This window comes from Balaenoptera physalus, assembly GCF_965194825.1.
Source record: "Balaenoptera physalus genome assembly, chromosome: 3".
NCBI classification, from domain to species: Eukaryota; Metazoa; Chordata; class Mammalia; order Artiodactyla; family Balaenopteridae; genus Balaenoptera; species Balaenoptera physalus.
The window spans coordinates 65,458,980-65,477,764 of NC_138890.1; the positions used below are offsets into that span (position 1 = coordinate 65,458,980).

The 18,785-nt window shown below is 47.0% G+C and overlaps 1 pseudogene across 1 annotated transcript in view; it reads right to left on the reverse strand.

Annotated features, from left to right (window-relative positions):
- The window catches only part of LOC309657408 (ADP-ribosylation factor-like protein 2-binding protein pseudogene), a 28,916-nt pseudogene extending 10,496 nt beyond the window's left edge, over positions 1-18,420 (reverse strand). Inside the window, exon 1 of the transcript XR_014268311.1 lies at positions 1,160-18,420. The product of XR_014268311.1 is annotated as an ADP-ribosylation factor-like protein 2-binding protein pseudogene (transcript). The remainder of the gene's footprint in view (positions 1-1,159) is intronic.
- Between the last annotated feature and the right edge of the window lie 365 nt (positions 18,421-18,785).

Genomic DNA, 18,785 nt, shown 5'->3' on the forward strand with positions numbered 1-18,785 from the left:
ATTTATTTATGGCTGTGTTGGGTCTTCGTTGCTGCACGCGGGCTTTCTCTAGTTGCGGTGAGTGGGGGCTACTCTTCGTCGTGGTGTGCGGACGTCTCATTGCGGTGGCTTCTTGTTGCGGAGCACGGGCTCTAGGTGCGTGGGCTTCAGTAGTTGTGGCACGCAGGCTCAGTAGTTATGGCTCGCGGGCTCTAGAGCACAGGCTCAGTAGTTGTGGCGCACGGGCTTACTTGCTCCGTGGCATGTGGGATCTTCCCGGACCAGGGATTGAACCCATGTCCCCTGCATTGGCAGGTGGATTCTTAACCACTGCGCCACCAGGGAAGTCCCCAGTATGTCTTTTTGTGGGGACACAATTCAACCCTAACAGTGGGCAAAGGCTTGGAAGGGCATGGAGCTCAGGGCCAGAGCTCTCAACTGTTTGCTGCCTCATCACCCACAACCTTTGTACACATTTCCCCCGGGTGTCTCACTGGTCCGGACACCTGCCGGGCACGCTCCCACCGCGAGACTCTTTGCTCCCACGGCCCCCTGTCTGAAGAGCTTTTCTTTCTATATTGGCACGCCCACGTCTTCAGGAAGTGCTCACAGGCACTGACCTGGAAGTGCCAGCGCCTTCCTCTGAAGTCTGAGACTCTCACGGTCTGAGTAAGGGCTCATTTAGTCTATGACACAGTGCCCAGGTGAGGGCCTTGAGGCTAGCCCCTCCGCCGTTTCCAATTTCCCTCCTCACCACCCCTCACTGTCCCCAAGACAGGGCACTCAGTACCTCCGGAGCAGAACCATCCCACACCAGCAGCCCGGATTGTGGCCGTCTCCCTTGCTCTGGCCACACGGCATCTCCCCGGAGATCCCTTGGAGTTTTGAGGTCCTCCCACTCTCGCCACTTGGCCCCACCGGTGACCAGGGTTACAGTGGAGCCCTGGCGACCTGAGGCAAGTGGAGGGGCTTGCAAAGGGCTCTCTCTCTCTCTTCTTTTTTTTTTTTTTTTTTTTTTTTTTTACTTTTTGGCCTCACCGCGCGGCATGTGGGATCTTAGTTCCCAGACCAGGGATCGAACCTGCGCCCCCAGCAGTGGAAGTGCAGAGCCCTAACCACTGGACTGCCAGGAAAGTCCCACAGAGCGCTCTTTGACCCAATCCCCATCTCCCTCACGCACCTGCCCCGGGTAAGAAATTCCACCATTGGCAAGTCTGACAGCATTCACCCCTGATAAGGACAAATGCCCTGAAGGGGAGATTGTTTGCCAGGAGTAGCTGGGCAGGACTTGCCTCCGGAGCCTGGCAGCCTGGTGATATCTCACTCAAGTCCTACGGGAGACGTGCCACCCAGGAGCAGGAAGAGCCGAAGAAGGACTATTCTGCAGAGCTCTGTCCAGACTGCAGGGTGAGGGAAAGCTGCGGCAGATGCACTCAGGCCCCACGATGGGCACTAAGCTCAGTCTCTTCCTTCTCTCCAGCCCGCCCTCCTTTGCCCTGCACTTCCCTGGCTGAAGAGCCTCCTCCACACGCCGCCCCGGGGCTGTTAGTGGCCTTTGGACTGGGAAGGACTAGGGCCTCCCGGGCCCCACACCCAGGCTGACACTCACAGGAAGCAGGGAGAGGCCCAGAACTGTCCCTCCCAGGGCACGGTCCCACAGTGTCCTCAACCGGCCAGTCCTGTTCTGCCCTTTCTCCTGTGGGGAGGAGCTGGGGGCAGGGAAGAGGGCAGGGCCCAGACCGGGCCAGAAGCATTGTGCTGCCCCGGCCCGCATGTGCCCATGGAGCTCCTACTCTGTCCGGAGGCCCTGGATGAGGCTGGGCTGCCTGGGCTGCTACTCCGTTCGTGCCAGAGGGATCGGAGGGTTGGATGAGGGCTGTGCTCACCGTAAGACCCCAAGGGTCCTAAAAAGGCTCTTTTGGCAGGGTGAGCCAGCCACATCTAATAAGGAACTATTTCAGTTTTGCCATAATCCAGTCTAGCTCAGTGGGGCTGTCTAAAATAGCCAGGTGATAGAAGCCAAATGTCTGCAAGGAGAGTTTGGCTCCTGAGGCCTATGTGGCGGGGAGGGGGGTGAGGAGGGAGTGAAGGTCCAGTACATGTCCAAGTGTCAGGAGGGTAACCTCAGCCCCTGCACCCAGACTCCAGACCCCCTGCCTCCACCCCAAGGCATCAGTCCAGGCCTGGCCCCTAGTAGGTCCTTAAGCTAATGAAGCTTCTAAAATCCCTGCTCTTACCAATCCAGTCACTGCCCACATAGCGGACATCAATAAAACCATTTTTAGATTAACGGATTCGTGCAGAATTTCATGGTGCCCCAGAGAGGATAAGGTATGCTCAGAGGTTTGGCTAAGCCTAGCTTGGAACCTACTTGCTGATCAGAGAAGGCATCTCTAGGCCTGGCCTGAGCCCATGTTGGGGGTCCAGTCAGTGGCTTGGATAGCTGGGTTGGTGTCTTTCCCCAGGACTATCTACCAGCTGGGTTACTGAGGACACCTAATTTGGGGGCTGCCTCCACTCCAGGAAGTACATCCTGTCAGTGGCCCCTCTTGGGCTTGGTCCTCTGCTAAGCATGGCTAGATCCGCTGATCTCCCATTGTCCCCTTCCTTGCAGAGGAAAAGGGAAACCCAGCAAGGCATGGCATGGACCCTGTGGCCCACCGTCTGAACCCTGAGTATGGCACCCACGCGCAGGTGGGGAGGGGTATACAGAGTATCCAGGGGCTGCCTTTGGAGCAGGGCCGGCTGTCTTTGTTCTTTGCTTCTGTTCTGCAGCAAACCCTGCTGTGTGTCCAATTTCCTCACCAGGCCCATGGAGACCATCTGGAGAATCTGTGGGGTGTCATTTGTCTCCTCCAGGGGCTTGATCTCCCAGCCCAGCAAACCCCAGACTTCTAAGTATTCTCTGGAGGTCCTTGTGCAGTATCAGGAAGGAAGGACACTTTCTCCCCCCACCCTACCCTAGACTTCTCTGGGAAGCTCATCCCTCCCCACTGCCATCTGTGGGCTTCCTGAGTACAGCCCACAGCCCCCGAACCTCAAAGCTTCAGTCTAACAAAGTGGTTAATGCCTGCTCCACCACTTGGCAGCTGTTTGAACATGGGCAAGGTACTTGACCTCTCTGGACCTTATTTACCTCACTTATAAAACGGAAATGATGATAGTCGTTATCTCAGAGGGTCATTGTGAGGATCAAATGAGATCATCCAGGGGCTGACACATAGTGAGTGCTTAATAAAGAACAGGTGGTAGAGAGTATCACTGTTATTACCTGTGGGTATCCCTCTTTAATCTGCTACTCCTCCTTTGTCCCTCTCCTCCAGTCCCTTAAATCCAGTCTTGTCACCTTCCTAAAGCCTCTGCAGTCTGAACCAGGGTAGCTGGTCAGGTCCTGCTCCCAGGTGAATGGGAGACAAGGATGTGTATCTGAGTATCCTTCACCCCTGGTCGTAAAGCTAGAATAAGTCCTCCAGAAACCTAGGATGCTCTCCTAGGTCACCATCCACACTCTTAATTCAAGGGGATTTCAAGAATCAGCATTTTTGTGGTAGATGCCAAAGCCAAGAAACAGAGAGGGTGAGAGAATAACTGAAGGTCACGCAGCAAGCTCAGGCCAAAGCTGGGTGAGTGCCCCAATGGACCTGCCATCCAGCTCTCCTCCCCCACCTGATGTAACAGCTTTCTTTTCTTCAGAAACCTCAATGGAAGCCTCCTTCTAGAGCTTTCCTTTCAGAGAAAACAGCAAACAAAGTGTGGAGCCAGCCCCCTGGGCCTGGAGCCCTGAGCTCCCCAGGCCGACCCACAGGCTGACGGAGACGTTACCAGAGCTGATGATTCAACTTCCTGCCTTTTGAGAGCTCCCAGACCACAGAGGATTTCTCGCTTGGAGGAGGGGGCATCTCCCTGCTGAGGGCCAAGCAGAGTGGGACAAGGCCCCACCACAAACCGCAAGGACTAGGCAGTGCATGGGGCAGGCTCTAAGGGGCCACTCTGGAATCCTGGCCAGCTGCTTCCTGAAGCCCATCTCTTTGGGTAATTGATTACTACCTAGGATGACCAACTGTCCTGGTTTTAGCACCCAAAATCCCACATCCTGGGAAACCCCTCAGTTCTGAGCAAACCAAAGGGTTGGTCACTTTATTACCACCCATATTTCTATAGGACATGACTGCCTCAGTGACTCTGGGAGTCCGGGCCCCAGGATGGCACATTCTAGAACAGGGAATTGGCAAACTATGGCCTGAGGGCCTCATCTGGCCCTCTGCCTATTTTGTATAGCCCATGAGCTAAGAATTGTTTTTATATTTTTTAATGGTTGAAAACAAAATTAAAGAAGAACAATATTTCATGACAAGTAGAAATTATATGAAATTCAAATTTCAGTGTTCATAAACACAGGAACACAGCCAAGCCCATTAATTTATGTATTGTTTCTGGCTACTTTCATATTACAAGGCAGAGTTGAGTAGCTGCAAGAGACAGTATGGACCTATGGGCCACAAAGTCTAAAATATTTACTGTCTGACCCTGTACACAAATAGTTTGCAGACCACTGTTCTAGAGGCAGGCAAAAGGTATGGATGCCTGACCTGGGCTGGGTGTGAGTGTGTGTGAGTGGGCAGTGATGCTTTTGTGAAGAAACTTAGAACTGAATGAGAGAGAGATTCAAGGCAATATCTCAACCCATTTCTTAGGCTGCAAATACTTGCCAGCCCAATTCCAAAACCGATTCAGAAATGATGCCCCCATACCCACAGGCCCACAGATCCTACCCTCAGCCTGCTAACAATTCTGCGGAGCTTGGGCTTGTGGGGGGCACTGGGACTTGCAAGATACACGCAGTACCAAATCCTTGGCCCTAGAGGCAACAGAGTCCTTTTCAGGCATCAATGGGCCCTACCATTTCAGACGCCCAAATTGGAACATGGGGTCTGACAACTGGATGGCACATTTGAAGCTGGGACCATTCTGGGAAACCCATTTTTCTGACTGTGGGTAAGAACAGTGAGATTCCATGTAGGGTTAGGCATCCCAACATTGTCATATGGTGCCATAAATACAACAGGGGCTCCACGTGCCTGAACAGGTCTTGTCCACCTGTGTAACTGACTTAGCAGCTCAGGACTGCTAGGGGGTTGGCAGGCTGTTCTCAGAGCCTGGTGAGGAAGGTCCCCATCTGGTCCCTTACTGAGCAGTTTCTAATTCATGGGACCTCCATTCCATGCTACTGTCAACACCTTCAAGCAGGGTTTCTCAGAGGTAGATTCTGCCCTCAAGTCACTCTCCCTGGTCCAGGTCTTCAATCCCTGGAATGACAGAGCTGACTGCACCTCTGAAAGAAGCTCCCCTCAGTATCTTGGGAAAGAAGGCGGCTCAAAGTTTGAGTAATGCTTTCCACGCTTTGAAGGCTGATCATTAAGAGCAAACGCCATAGTTAGCTTACTGTTCACTGTTCAAAGCAATGACGGTCAACCAGCACACACGGCTCCTTTGGGGTGGTGGTGGGGGTGCCTTGTGAGAGAAAGCCCTAGAGATGTCTTTGAGAAGACCTGGACAGGTGTGGCCAGGGGCCTTCAGTTTAATTATTACCCTGATGTCAAGAAGAATTTTATAATAGACCTAGGTTAGTTTCTTGAACTCTGCATAGACCATGTATGTTCTTGGTTGGATATCCTACCAACCATTGCCTCAGCCATATGATCAGCTCGTTTCTAGCTATATATCCTCAGACTGGCTTCTGAGATTTGGGGAGATTGAGATATGGGGAGGTTGGGGGATGGTACCAGAGTCCCCTCATTCATAGGCCTCTAGGTTGATGCTGTGTACCCGGGGCTGTTGGTTAGTTGTCCCTCTGTGTTCCTATCTGTAAAATGGAATGATTTGGGAGACTTGCCTTATCATGGGGCTCTGAAGAACTACAGTACCAGAGAGAACGCCCTCTGTTGATTTCATTGTGGGTATTCCTAAGGAGTTGGCTCAAGGCTGGTGCTTTAGCAGAGTGTGTGTGTAGGGGGGGAATCAATTAGACTTTTTTAGCTTTAAGTAATATGAAACTCACCCAAACTTGCTTAAGCAAAAGGGATCTATTTATTTGTTTGTTTGGTTGGTTTACATAATGAAAAAGTTCAGGGGTTTCAGGCACAGCTTGGTCCAGGGTCTCAAAAATGCCATTAGGACCAGGTTATTCTTTTTTTTTTTGAAGTATAGTTGATTTACAATGTTGTGTTAGTTTCATGTATACATCAAAGTGATTCATTTATACATATATATATTCTTTTTCAGATTCTTTTCCCTTATAGGTTATTACAAAATATTGAGTATAGTTCCCTGTGCTATACAGTAGGTCCTTGTTGAGGACCAGGCTATTCTTCATTTCTGCTTTCTTTAGAATTGACCCTGTTCTTAGACTGTGATGGCAAGACAGCTGCAAACAGCTGCAAGATGACACCCTCACATCTCCAAGTCCATGAAAGGACAACATCTTTTTCTAGGCCACTCAAATACCTGGTATGGCTCCGATTAGAACTCATGGCTTGACTTGTGTCACATCCCATCCCTAAACCAACTATTATGGAACTCTGAATAGCGCACAATGCATTAGGCTGCTCTGATTGTCCAGGCCTGATTCACATGTGACTCTCAAGACAGGGAATTAACCACCTGAAGTACCCAGGCTGAAAATGACAAGAGTCGTTCCTCAGCTGAAAGTTGGGTGGCTGTTACCGGAAGAGGAGAAATGGATACTAAGCAGGGGAACCACAACAGTTCTCAACAGGGAATAGATGTGTATAGGCAGGAATCCTTGGGCCTGGGTCTATACAAGACATCAGGGGACTGATACATAGCTCTAGGATACAATGAGAATATGAGATACCACCCACTTCCAAGAAAATGTTGGATTGCGTCAGAAACCCCCAAATATTGTCCACTTCACTGGGACTAGGTACATCGTAGTTAATCAGTGTATAATCTGGGCACCCTGAAGTCCACAAGAGTTACTGGTTCCTGCCTGGAGCAGGGGTCATCTGGCCCATGCCCCCTTACTCCCTGATTGTACTGTGTTCTCTCTGAGGGCAGAGACCACAACTTTCTCCCCTCTGTATCTGCAGAAATATTTTTAGAAGGAATAATAACTTTTAGCAGCTGTGTGGAGCTTGATACCTTTTCAAACCTCTTTAACATCTACTATCATATTTGATTCTTTGTTCTTCTTTTTGGCTACCCAGGATCTGAACACACTTCCTGTGATGGGGAATTCCCCTCATTCTGAGGCAGAGCCCACTTCCCACCAGAGAGGCTGAAAGTACCACGTGCATTTGTTTCCCAGCCTCCCTGTCGCTGGGCAAGGGCCCATGACCTAGGCTCTGACAGTCAGACACACAGGCTCCAGATTGTGACCCAGGAGCTAGAGGCCCAAAGAAGCACTTGGTGGTTATCGTGGGTGCAGCAGGTCCGCGTTCTGGGGTGGTGGAGATTGTGATACCCGAGGGAATGGACAGGATGCTGCAGCCCAGTCTGCACAGCCTCGTGCATGGTGGTAGTGGTGACAGTGATGGCAGCAAGGTCCTGACTGAGTACGGCAGTGTGATCTGGGGTCTTGTTCGGAGTTGTGTAGTCTATGGAGCTGCTTCTCTGTTCTGCCCAGAGATTCTCGACTCTCTCAGCTGCTCAATATCCTTATTATTTTTTGGCTTAAATCAATTTAGCTTAAGTCAATTAAGTCGATCTGCTTAAGTTAAGAGTCAATTTCTGTTGCTTGCAGCTAAAAAGTCTGACTGTTATAATCCTTGAGATAAGACAACTGCATAATTGCCTTTTTCCAGATGGATAAATTGAGGCTCAGAGACTGGCCCAAGCTCATGCAATGTGCCAATTTCCGTGTTGAGACCAGAACCCTGGACTAAGTGGGACAGACATACAACTGGCAGGTGGGAGCCCAGGCAAGGAAGCAATTTCTAAGTAGAGCTGCCTCACCTGGTAGGAAGCCCCCCGTTACTGGAGGTATACAAGCAGACCTGGGGAGAGTGAGGGAGAGGCCAAGCAAAGTAACCCCAGTTCCCTTCTTCCTCAAGGGTTACACATCTGCCCAACTCAGATTCCTCTTTGTGAACAGAAACGTATTACGGTGAAAACACAACTCCTGGTGCTGCAGCTTCAAATCCCCACAGTCTCTTTACCAACCCGCCTGTTTCTGGCCCAAGACACAACAGCTGCTAGTCCTATATCCCAGAGCAAAGTCATGGCATTTATTGGCCTTCGTCACTTTAATGAAAAAGCCCCTACACCAAACAAATACAAGCACAGACATTTGCAACTAATTATGGTATTGCTGATCAGTCAAATTTCATTGCAAATTGCATGTTGAAATTGATAGTGGGCAAGTCATGAATAAACTGGTTGTCTGGAAAAGTGACACGGGCACACAGGACTAGATTAATAATTCAATTTAGACTCAGCCAGACACTCTGAAGAAGAGGAAGAAGCAGATTAGCATTGCCTCAAGATTGCTTGTTTACCCGGGTACCTCCTGCCAATGTGCCTTCTAAGGGAAGCTGATCCTCCTTTAGGATCCTCCCACTTTGGGAGACCACAGGGCGTTGAGTATTGCAGCCTTTAATTCTTGGTTTGCAAAATTGCAGCCTTGAGTGGTGTGGGGAGGAGAAGACTGCCCTATGTCTCATCCGATGTTAAGAAGCCCACTCAGGAGGCTTCTTGGAAAATGGATGCCTCCTGCTGCAGTGAACAGCGCTCTCGGCCTCCCATCTGTGGGTACTGGTCTGGGAGGACCCGTAACCCACCTTGAAAGCCCAGGTGGGGGACTTCCCTGGTGGTGCAGTGGTTAAGAATCTGCCTGCCAATGCAGGGGACACGGGTTTGATCCCTGGTCCAGGAAGATCCCACATGACTCGGAGCAACTAAGCCCATGTGTCACAACTACTGAAGCCCGTGTGCCCTAGAGCCTGCGTGCTGCAACTACTGAGCCCACATGCCACAACTACTGAAGCGTGTGCCCTCTAGGGCCTGTGTGCCACAACTACTGAGCCCACGTGCTGCAACTACTGAAGCCCACGCGCCTAGAGGCTGTGCTCCACAACAAGAGAAGCCACTGCAATGAGAAGGCCGTGCACTGCAACGAAGAGTAGCCCCTGCTCGCCACAACTAGAGAAAGCCTGTGGGCAGCAACAAAGACCCAACACAGCCAAAAATAAATTTAAAAAAAAATTAAATAAAAAAGAAGGCCTAGGTGGGTTCCCCAGGTTAGGTATAGCTCCAGAGGAGTAAGTCCAGAGAAGGTAGGAAAGGAGCCAGAGGGGTCTTACAGAGCTCCGCACTTGTCCTGGTCACCATGGGGTTCCGGAGAGCTAAGGAGTCCAAAGGCGAGACAATGCATCGAGGCCACAAGGTAGATTGGCAGTGTCCTCAGGATTGGGCCTTCCTGGAAAGTCACTATGTCCCTGCACCTGGGGAGGAAGGCAGGAGGGAGACACAGAGCAGGCAGAGTGCACAGGTGTCGAGGGGCAGGCACCGGTATACATGTAAGATGCAGCTACAGTGGCCACCTTGACCCACCCAGGAGTGCTTCCCCCTGAGCTGCTCAGCCACTCCAACTGCCCTGGCTCCAAAGGCCCATGCAGAGGGAAAGTCGTAACTTTCATCCTCTAATGGGGTTTAAAACTCAAATGTCTACATGGGATGTGGGCGAGCTCTGGACCAGGCAGACTTGGTAAGCTTGGGCCTGATTGGAGGGGGGCAGCCATGATTCAGCTTCAGGAGACTGCCTAGAGACAATATGAGTGGGAATTCAGAAAAAGATTTAGGCCAGCGATATAAATTTGGAAGTTGTCAACAACTTCCAAATTATATTTAAAGCCAGGACACTGGGGGAGATTAACAACAGAGTGAGTGGAGATAAGGGGTCTAGGGATTGAGCCTTAGAGATGAAGAAGTGCCAGCAAAGGGGCTAGTGAAGGAGCAACCAGAGAGGCAGGAGGGAAACCTGGAGAGGGGGGGTGATAATCCGGGAGCCAAGGAGGGACAGATGAACTCTCACATTCTAATGAAGAGGCAAGGAAAGTGAGGCTTGAGATTCAACAACATGGAGAATCCTTGACAGAGGCAGTCTTGCCGTAGCAGTGAGGGCTGATGGGAGTGTATGGGAGAAAGGAAGGGAGGAAAGGACTTGAAGGCAGCAAGAAGAGTCAATTCCCTCCAGGAGTTGTGCCATAAATAGGAGCAGAGAAATAGGGTGACAGTCTGAGGGGGATATAAGGCCAAGAGAAGGTTTTTCTTTAAGGTAGAAAAATTACAGTATTTTTGTGTGTTGATGGGAATAATGCTGGAGAGAGGGGAATTTTGATGACGCAGGTGAGAAGGGGGAATAAATGTTGGACTGAAGTCCTTGAGTAAACAGGTAGAGATAGCATCTGGTGCACAAAAAAGAGGGCTGTCCTTAAATAGGAGCACGGAAGGTTCACCCACATTAGCGAAATGGAAGGCAGAGTTGATGAGCACAGATGCAGGTGGGTGGAGGAAGTAGTGGTGGAGCCCATGGAACTTCTCTTCTATTTTCTTAAGCTAGGAAGAGGTTGTCAGCTGAGAGTGAGGTGGAGGAGGAGATCTGAGCAATCCGCTGGGAGAGAGGGTGTGAGGAGACTTGGGGATGAAGTATGATTGCTAGGAAGCTTTTAGGCCTCACTTAGGGAGGGTTGTGGTATTAATTTAAAGTGAGGCTGTGTAACAAAAAAGAAGCAGACTCACAGATATAGAGAACAAACTAGTGGTTACCAATGGGGGGGAGGGGCAACATAGGGGTGAGGGAGGAGGAGGTACAAACTACTGGATGCAAGACAGGCTCAAGGATGTATTGTACAACACGGGGAATAGAGCCAATATTTTGTAATAACTGTAAATGGAAAGTAACCTTTTAAAATTGTATACAAATTCACAAAATAACATTTTTAAAAGGTTCTAAACAACTTAAATAAATAAATAAATAAAGCGAGGCTGGTCAGCTCAGTTGTAGGTTTTTCTTCAGTCCTGGGCAGCCTGTGGCTGCAGGTGGAGAGTAGCTAGAGGGTTGAGTTTAACCAGGGATGTGGTTTTGCCAGGTGACTATAGTGCAGTGAGGGGCAAGGGAGAGAGTATAATACTGGATCATGAACTCTGAGCTGGGTGAGGAGGGAAGTGGGGCAATGAACACTTCCTTGGCTCCCGGAAGAACTGTTGGAGGGGGGGTACTAGATGGCGTGAGCTGGAGAGAGAGGCAGTGTTTATTGGAGAGTGGGATGCATGAAACTGAGGTGATGAAGGGAGTGCACTGACAGATCACAACCAGTTTAAAGTCTGGGTATGGGAGTGAGAGGCTGAGGCACTGTGGAAGCCAAGATCATGAAGAGGAGGCCAAGGGGTCTGTTTATTTACATGAATGCTGAAATAAAAAACCAAGGCAGGAGTGGCCTTGGAGAGGGTGACTGTGGGCCAGGAGCTACAGTCTTGAAGGAATGATGGAGAGTGACAAGGAGGTCTATAAGTGACTGCAAAAAGGGGGAGAAATGGGTGGTCTTCTCTGATGACATGGCTTCCAAACATGGGTGTTGCTAAGGAAGAGGGCAAACTGTCTAGAAGTGGCACTGAGGAGCAAAATGGGCACCTCCCACTCCTAGACTCAGGGACACAAGGACCATTAGAGGGAAAACAGCCACCACTTGAGAGGCTATAGGGAGAGTGGAGTCCTTACAGGAGAGGCAGTTTTTCATTAGAGTAAGAAAGCAAAAGGGACATTTCGAGATGAAGTCTGAGGATATGGGGGAGTTTACTGATGCCAGGTCATGAGTTTCAGCGAGTCCAGTGAAAGGGTTTCTGGACGTGGGGTAGGCTGGGCAATGGGGTCAAAGAGGGAAATACAGAGCCATATGGGGCTTAGAGTCCTGGGGTGAGGGATGCCCTGAGAATTCTGGGCCTCTTGTGGGGACTGATATGAACAGAGATGAACGGACTGATGAGAGCAGCCTGAGGAGTCCGAGGCAGAGGGTGGTGGCCAGGTTGGGTTTGTCGGGAGGTGGGAGGAGACAGTAAAGGTCAGGAGCCCTCTTCACTCCTGCTGATGATGGTCTGGAGGTCTGAGGAGAGGTAGTCTTCCCAGAGCAGCTGGAGCTCTGGGCTCCCTCTTTACTCCCAGGTAGGAATATTAGTCAAAACACTCTTCATAGAACTGAGAGTAAAAGCACAGACATGTCAATGAAAGAGAATTGCCCAGAAATAGACTCTTATATAGGGTATAATCTGTATATAATGAACTTGGCCCTTAAAACAGTAGAGATGAAAGCATATTTTCCCCCCCAGGGACAATTGGTTAACTGTTTGAGAAAAAACAAATCCAGATTTTAACTTCAGATCTTATACTAAATGAATTCAGGTAAATTAAAAAGCTAGTGTAAAAAGTGTGATATTAGTGTAAAGACAGAAACAGACCCACACCATACCCGATCAATTGATTTTCAACAGTACCAAGGCAACCCAACGGGGAGCAAACAATCTTTCCAACAAATCATGCTGGAACTATTGGATAGCCATATGCAATGTAATGAATCTTGACCCTTACTCACACCATAGACCATATACAAAAATTAGCTTGATATGGATTGTAGGCTTATATGTATGAGCCATATACAAAATTACACATACAAAGATACAAAAATGATACACAACTCAATTTTAAAATGGGCAAAAGAACTGAAGAAGACTTTACCAAAGAAGATATTTAGATAACAAACACACGAGAAGATGCTAAACATCATTTGTCATTAGGGAAATACTCATTAAAACTACATGCTAGAAGGGCCGTCCAAATTAAGTATTGGCAAGGATAGGATCATTGGTTGCCCTAGAACAGATGGGCCTCAGAGGTACAGGAGGAAACATTGGGGAATTATGCATATGTTGTATGAACATAGCAGAGTTTAACCTCTCTTCAGTTGACAGACATTTAGGTTGTTGCCAGTTTGGCCTTGTGGCAGATCTGGATCTGCCACCCAGATCCCTCCTCAAGGAAGGATTTGCTGTCCAGTTGCAGGGAGTGTGATCAGTCATAGCTTCTTCAGGGTCCACCTGAGCTGCAGATAGTGCCTTGCCTCTTCCCAGAGCAGACTGCATTGTGTGACTGAACAAAGGAAGGATATAGAGGCTGGGCCATTTTTATCCGCTATAGGAGTATTCAGATGCAGAATATTTGCTCCAGAGTTCCCTACCAAGATGGCCTAGACTTCACTGACCCTGCATCACAGTTTGACTTGTCCGCTCAGTCCTGCTTCTCTCCCTTCCTTTCATAGATGCTGATCCCTCACATCCTTAATAAACTTCTGGCACCCCAAACTCCATCTCAGCATCTGTTTCCTGGGAACCTGACCTATGACAGGGCTATTACAACACAGCTTCTATGATCATTCTTGTCTATGTTTCCTGTCCTATAAGCACTCCTTTCTGTAGGATATTTGCCTAGGCGTGGAATTGCTGGGTCATTAGAGTATGTTATTTTCAGCTTAATTGAATAATGCTGAACTGTTTTCCAAAGTGGTTGCACAAGTTTGTGTAGATTTACATGGATGACTATTTCTGCTAATCCTTGGTATTGTGACTTCTAAATTTTATTCAATTTGATAAGTGTGTAAGGGTATCTCATCATGATTTTAATTTGCATTTCCCTAATTATCAAAGAAGTTGAGCACTGTTTTTTAACGCTATTGGCCTTTGAGTTTCTTATTTTTCAAAGTGCCTATCTTTTGTCCAATTTTCCTTTTCTTTCTGCCAAGTTATTTTTAAATTATTACTTATTTATTTCTTTTAAAACCACTTTATTGAGGTATGACTGATATAAAAAAAAAGCTGTACATATTTAATGTATACAACTGGATGACTTTGAATTGCCCATTTTTCTATTAGGTTGTCTTTTATTATTAATTCTAATGAGTTCTGTATATATTCTGGATAAAAGCCCTTTGTTAATCTTATCTGTTGCAGTTATCTTCTGCTATTCTGTAGCTTGCCTTTTAAGTCCCTTAATGTCTTTGATGAATGGTAATTCTTCATTTTATTCATCTTTCTTTTGTAGTACTGCTTTTTGTGCTTTGTTTAAGAAAACTTTCCTTACCCAAGATTATGAAAATATTCTTCTACATTGTTAATTTAAAACTTTACAGGTTTCCCTTTTATATTTAGGTCCATATGCCCCTGGAGTTGATTTTGGTGTATGGTGTGAGATAGGGGTCCAGTTTCATTCTTTTTAAAATTAATTAATTAATTAATTAATTAATTTATTTATTTATTTATTATTTTTGGCTGCATTGGGTCTTCGTTGCTGTGCGCGGGCTTTCTCTAGCTGTGGCGAGCAGGGGCTACTCTTAGTTGCGGTGCGTGGGCTTCTCATTGCAGTGGCTTCTCTTGCTGTGGAGCACGGGGTCTAGGCATGCGGGCTTCAGTAGTTGTGACACGTGGGCTCAGTAGCTGTTGCTCTAGGGCTCTAGAGCGCAGGCTCAGTAGTTCTGGCGCATGGGCTTACTTGCTCCTTGGCATGTGGGATGTTCCCAGACGAGGGCTCGGACCTGTGTCTCCTGCAGTGGCAGGCGGATTCTTAACCCCTGCACCACCAGGGAAGTCCCTCCAATTTCATTCTTTTTTGATATGGATATCGAATTGTTCCAGCCAACTCTGTTGAGAGTCTGTCTTTTTGCCACTGCTACACGTGCCATCTCTGTCACAAATCAAGCATCTGGATGTGCAGGTCTGCTTGCATAACTTCCTCTCTATTCCATTGAATTGTCTATCCCCCAATCAATGCCATACTCTCTTAATTACTACAAATGTATAGTAATCTGGTACAGCAATTCATCTAGCCTTGTTCTTCCTCTAGAATGACTTAGCTATTCTTGGCCTCTTGCATGTCCATATAAATTTAAGACTCATCTTGTCATGTTCCACAAAAAAATCCTGATGAGTTTTTGAGTTTTTATTAGAAATAAAATTGAATCTGTAGATCACTTTGGAAAGAACTGACAATATTTGTAATATTGAGTCTTCCAATCCATGAACACCATATCTCCACTTATTGAGATCTTTCATTTCTGTCCATAATGCTTTCATTTTTTCTGCATTGGAGGTTTACTCAACTTTTATTAGGCTTATTCCTAGTGATTTGGCATTTTTAATTGATATTACAAATGCTGTCCTTTTAAAATTTTCTCTTTGTTGCTGCTATTAAGTACATTGATTTTTTTTAAAGTCCAGGACACTTGCTGAACTCTCTTAATAATTCTAATTATTGGTAGATTATTTTTTATTTCCTCTGTAAACTATCCTATCATCTATAAATAATGGTAGTTTTGTTTCTTCCTTTTCCAGTCTTTATTCCTTTTCTTTCTTCACTGTGCTGGCCATAACCTCCAGTATAATGTTGAAAAAAAGTGGTAGTAATGGATAGCTTTGTTTTTTTCCAATTCTCAAAGGAAAAACTTTCAATGTTTCACCACTAAGTATGATGCTTGCATTAGTTATTTTTCAAAAGAAGCTTTTAGAAAATTAAGGAATTTTCTTTCCAGTTCCAGTTTGGCAAAATTTTTTAAAAATTATTCATCCATTTGATTCAGTGGATGTTGAGTTTTACCAAATGCTTTTTCTGCATCTATTGAGATAACCATAAGATTTTTCTCCTTTAATCTGTTAATGTGATGAATTAATGTTTTTGAATATTAAACAAAACTTGCATTCATAGAATTAATTATAACTTGATCATAAGATTCTATTTTTTTTTCCTTTGCTTTTTGCAAAACACCTCAAATTTTACTCACGGTACAAAAGTATTTAATAAGCACCACGTTGGTACAGAAAAACACACAGCCTATATAGCTCAGCCTTTAAAACCAGAACAGCCAAGTGAAAAGTCAGTAGAGATTCTTATTTTTACTAGAAATAAAAAATAAAAAACAAAACAAAAAAAGCTAAGGTACACATTAGGAACTGAACCACTGTAGTTTTTCTTTCTAGAGATGTGACATCCATGTTTTCTGGTCAGTAATGTTCTATCAAACATTGTACTAAACCAGTGTACTAAATCCAAGCAGACAGATGGCCAGTAAAGCTGTTTGCTATCTCCTACTGAGCTAGACCAGTGGAACACTGTCTTGGTAGGATTATTTTGACAGAAAGAAGGAAGTGCAGAGCCCCAACCCCAACAGAAAACCTAAGGAGCTGATTTACAAAGAAAGGGTTTTAAGCAAACCTGCACAAATGCTAACATGCTCTAAGAAAAGGAAACCTTTTAGACCACTTCCAGCATACATTCATTGGTGCCCAGTAAAATAGGAACACCAACATAGAAAGCATTTTTGCTTTCATAGCACTAAAAGCCAAAAAGCACACAGCATATAATACTTTGATCTTTTTTTAAATTTTATTTATTTATTTATTTATTTATGGCTGCGTTGGGTCTTCGTTTCTGTGCGAGGGCTTTCTCTAGTTGAGGCAAGTGGGGGCCACTCTTCATCGCGGTGCGCGGGCCTCTCACCATCGCGGCCTCTCTTGTTGCGGAGCACAGGCTCCAGACGCGCAGGCTCAGTAATTGTGGCTCACGGGCCTAGTTGCTCCGCGGCATGTGGGATCTTCCCAGACCAGGGCTCGAACCCATGTCCCCTGCATTGGCAGGCAGATTCTCAACCACTGTGCCACTAAGGAAGCCCCAATACTTTGATCTTGAAGTGGGTAATCATGGAAGTTCTAAGATTATATCCATTAGGTTAGCCTGAGTATTCATCTATAAAAATATTTTTCCAAAAACACGTAAACGGGCTTCCCTGGTGGCGCAGTGGTTAAGAATCTGCCTGCCAATGCAGGGGACACGGGTTTGATCCCTGGTTCGGGAAGATCCCACATGGCTCGGAGCAACTAAGCCTGTGTGCCACACCTACTGAGCCTGTGCTCTAGAGCCTGCGAGCCACAACTACTGAGCCTGTGAGCCACAACTATGGAGACCGTGCACCACAACTACTGAGCCTGTGTGCTGCAACTACTGAAACCCGTGCGCCTAGAGCCTGTGTTCCGCAACAAGAGAAGCCACTGCAGTGAGAAGCACGTGCACCACAACGAAGAGTAGCTGCAACTAGAGAAAGCCCATGCACGGCAACGAAGACCCAATGCAGCCAAAAATAAATAAATAAATAAATTTATTTTAAAAAATACACGTAAACGAGAGTTATAGAAACAATGGGACTACATCAGGACCAGCAGAAAGTGATACAAGGACTGTACATGTAAGACCAGGAATTGATTTTCACATGTACCTTTTAGGTAAAGGAAATCTCTCTAAGTTGATTCCTACAGCCAAGATGAACTGTGATAGTAGGATTTTCAAAAATCTTGAGATGGGCAGCTAGCTTGAGTTAAACCCTAGATAAATACTCCCAGTCAAAAACCCCATTGAGACTGCAGGACTGAAACTCTGACCCATATAAAAAGCTGTGAGTGCACAAAAAGTCTCGTGGGACATGCAAGGCCTGCTGGGCCAAGACAGTTGATGATGGTGGGTTCTTCCAACATGGACACACCAACATGTATGCTGGGGAAGTGCCCCCCAGGTGGAATGCTGGACTTGGGCTTGATGCAGGAGCCAGACTCAAAAGCTCCTGAGAGAGGTGTCTACTCGGGGAGGAGTACTAGGGTTACTGAAGACAAGAACGTGTCCCAGGAAGGTCAGCTAATTTTCTTCTGACCCATCAATACTTAACATTAATGAAGAGTTGCAGAACAGAGTCAGTCTTTCCAAGATGTATTCTTCTGACATTATTAGCCAAAGCCTCTCCCAGTCTATTGGGCTGGTGATGTCTAGAAAGATCCCATTACCTGGACGTGGGACCTAGGCCCACAGATTGTTCTGGGAAGCTGGCATAGAAGATGATTTGCACAATGAAGTCACCACTAAACCGCTGCTTAAGCCCAGTCCCCGGTCTTCTTTTTCTGCTCAATAGTCCAGAAACATTTCTTTAAAAGCCAGAAGATCGATAAACGTGAGCAGGATGTCGAAAATATCACCGGCCACTTCATCTTTATGGTGCTGTAAAATTGTAGTGAAAGCCGCCGTGTTAAATCCAGGAATTTGCTCCAACAGCTGTTCTTCTATATACTTTTCTACCAAAGAAATAGATTCTATAAAAATAGGTGTGTAGGTGATCTTATTCTCTTGTGTCTTCAAACTCCTGGTAGTACTTGTCCATGAAATTCCTCTGTAATAACTGGAACTCATCATTCATGATAATGTCCTCTAAATATCCAACCACAGCATCAAATTCTGCATCAGAGGCGGAAGAGATGGACAGCGCGAAGCTCTCTTCCTCTAGGGCATGCATCACCGCGGCCGCATCCACCGCGCGCGAGGGAGCTGGCCCACTGGCCTGCTACCCCGCCCGCGGCCCAGGCGCAGCCTCCGCTCTGCTCTGCAGAGCCCCAACCGGCATCGGGAAGGCCTCGCCGAGGCTGCGGCCGGCTTACGGCCCAGCCCAGTAGCGCCTGCGCATGACGCCCTGGCCTCAGACTCCCCGGCTGCAGCCAGCCGGGCCTCTAAGCCCTACCAGGCCTTACTAAGCTTGACGCTCCTCAATTTTTTAAATAATACTTTTCATAGGATCCTAAATTTTGTTTAATAATACTTCGGTTAGCATTTTTTATATCTGTGTTCATAAGTGAGATTGGCCCTTAATTTTCCTATATGGATCCTGTCAGATTTGGGGGTTAGGGTCATATTAATTCCATGAAATGAGTTGAGG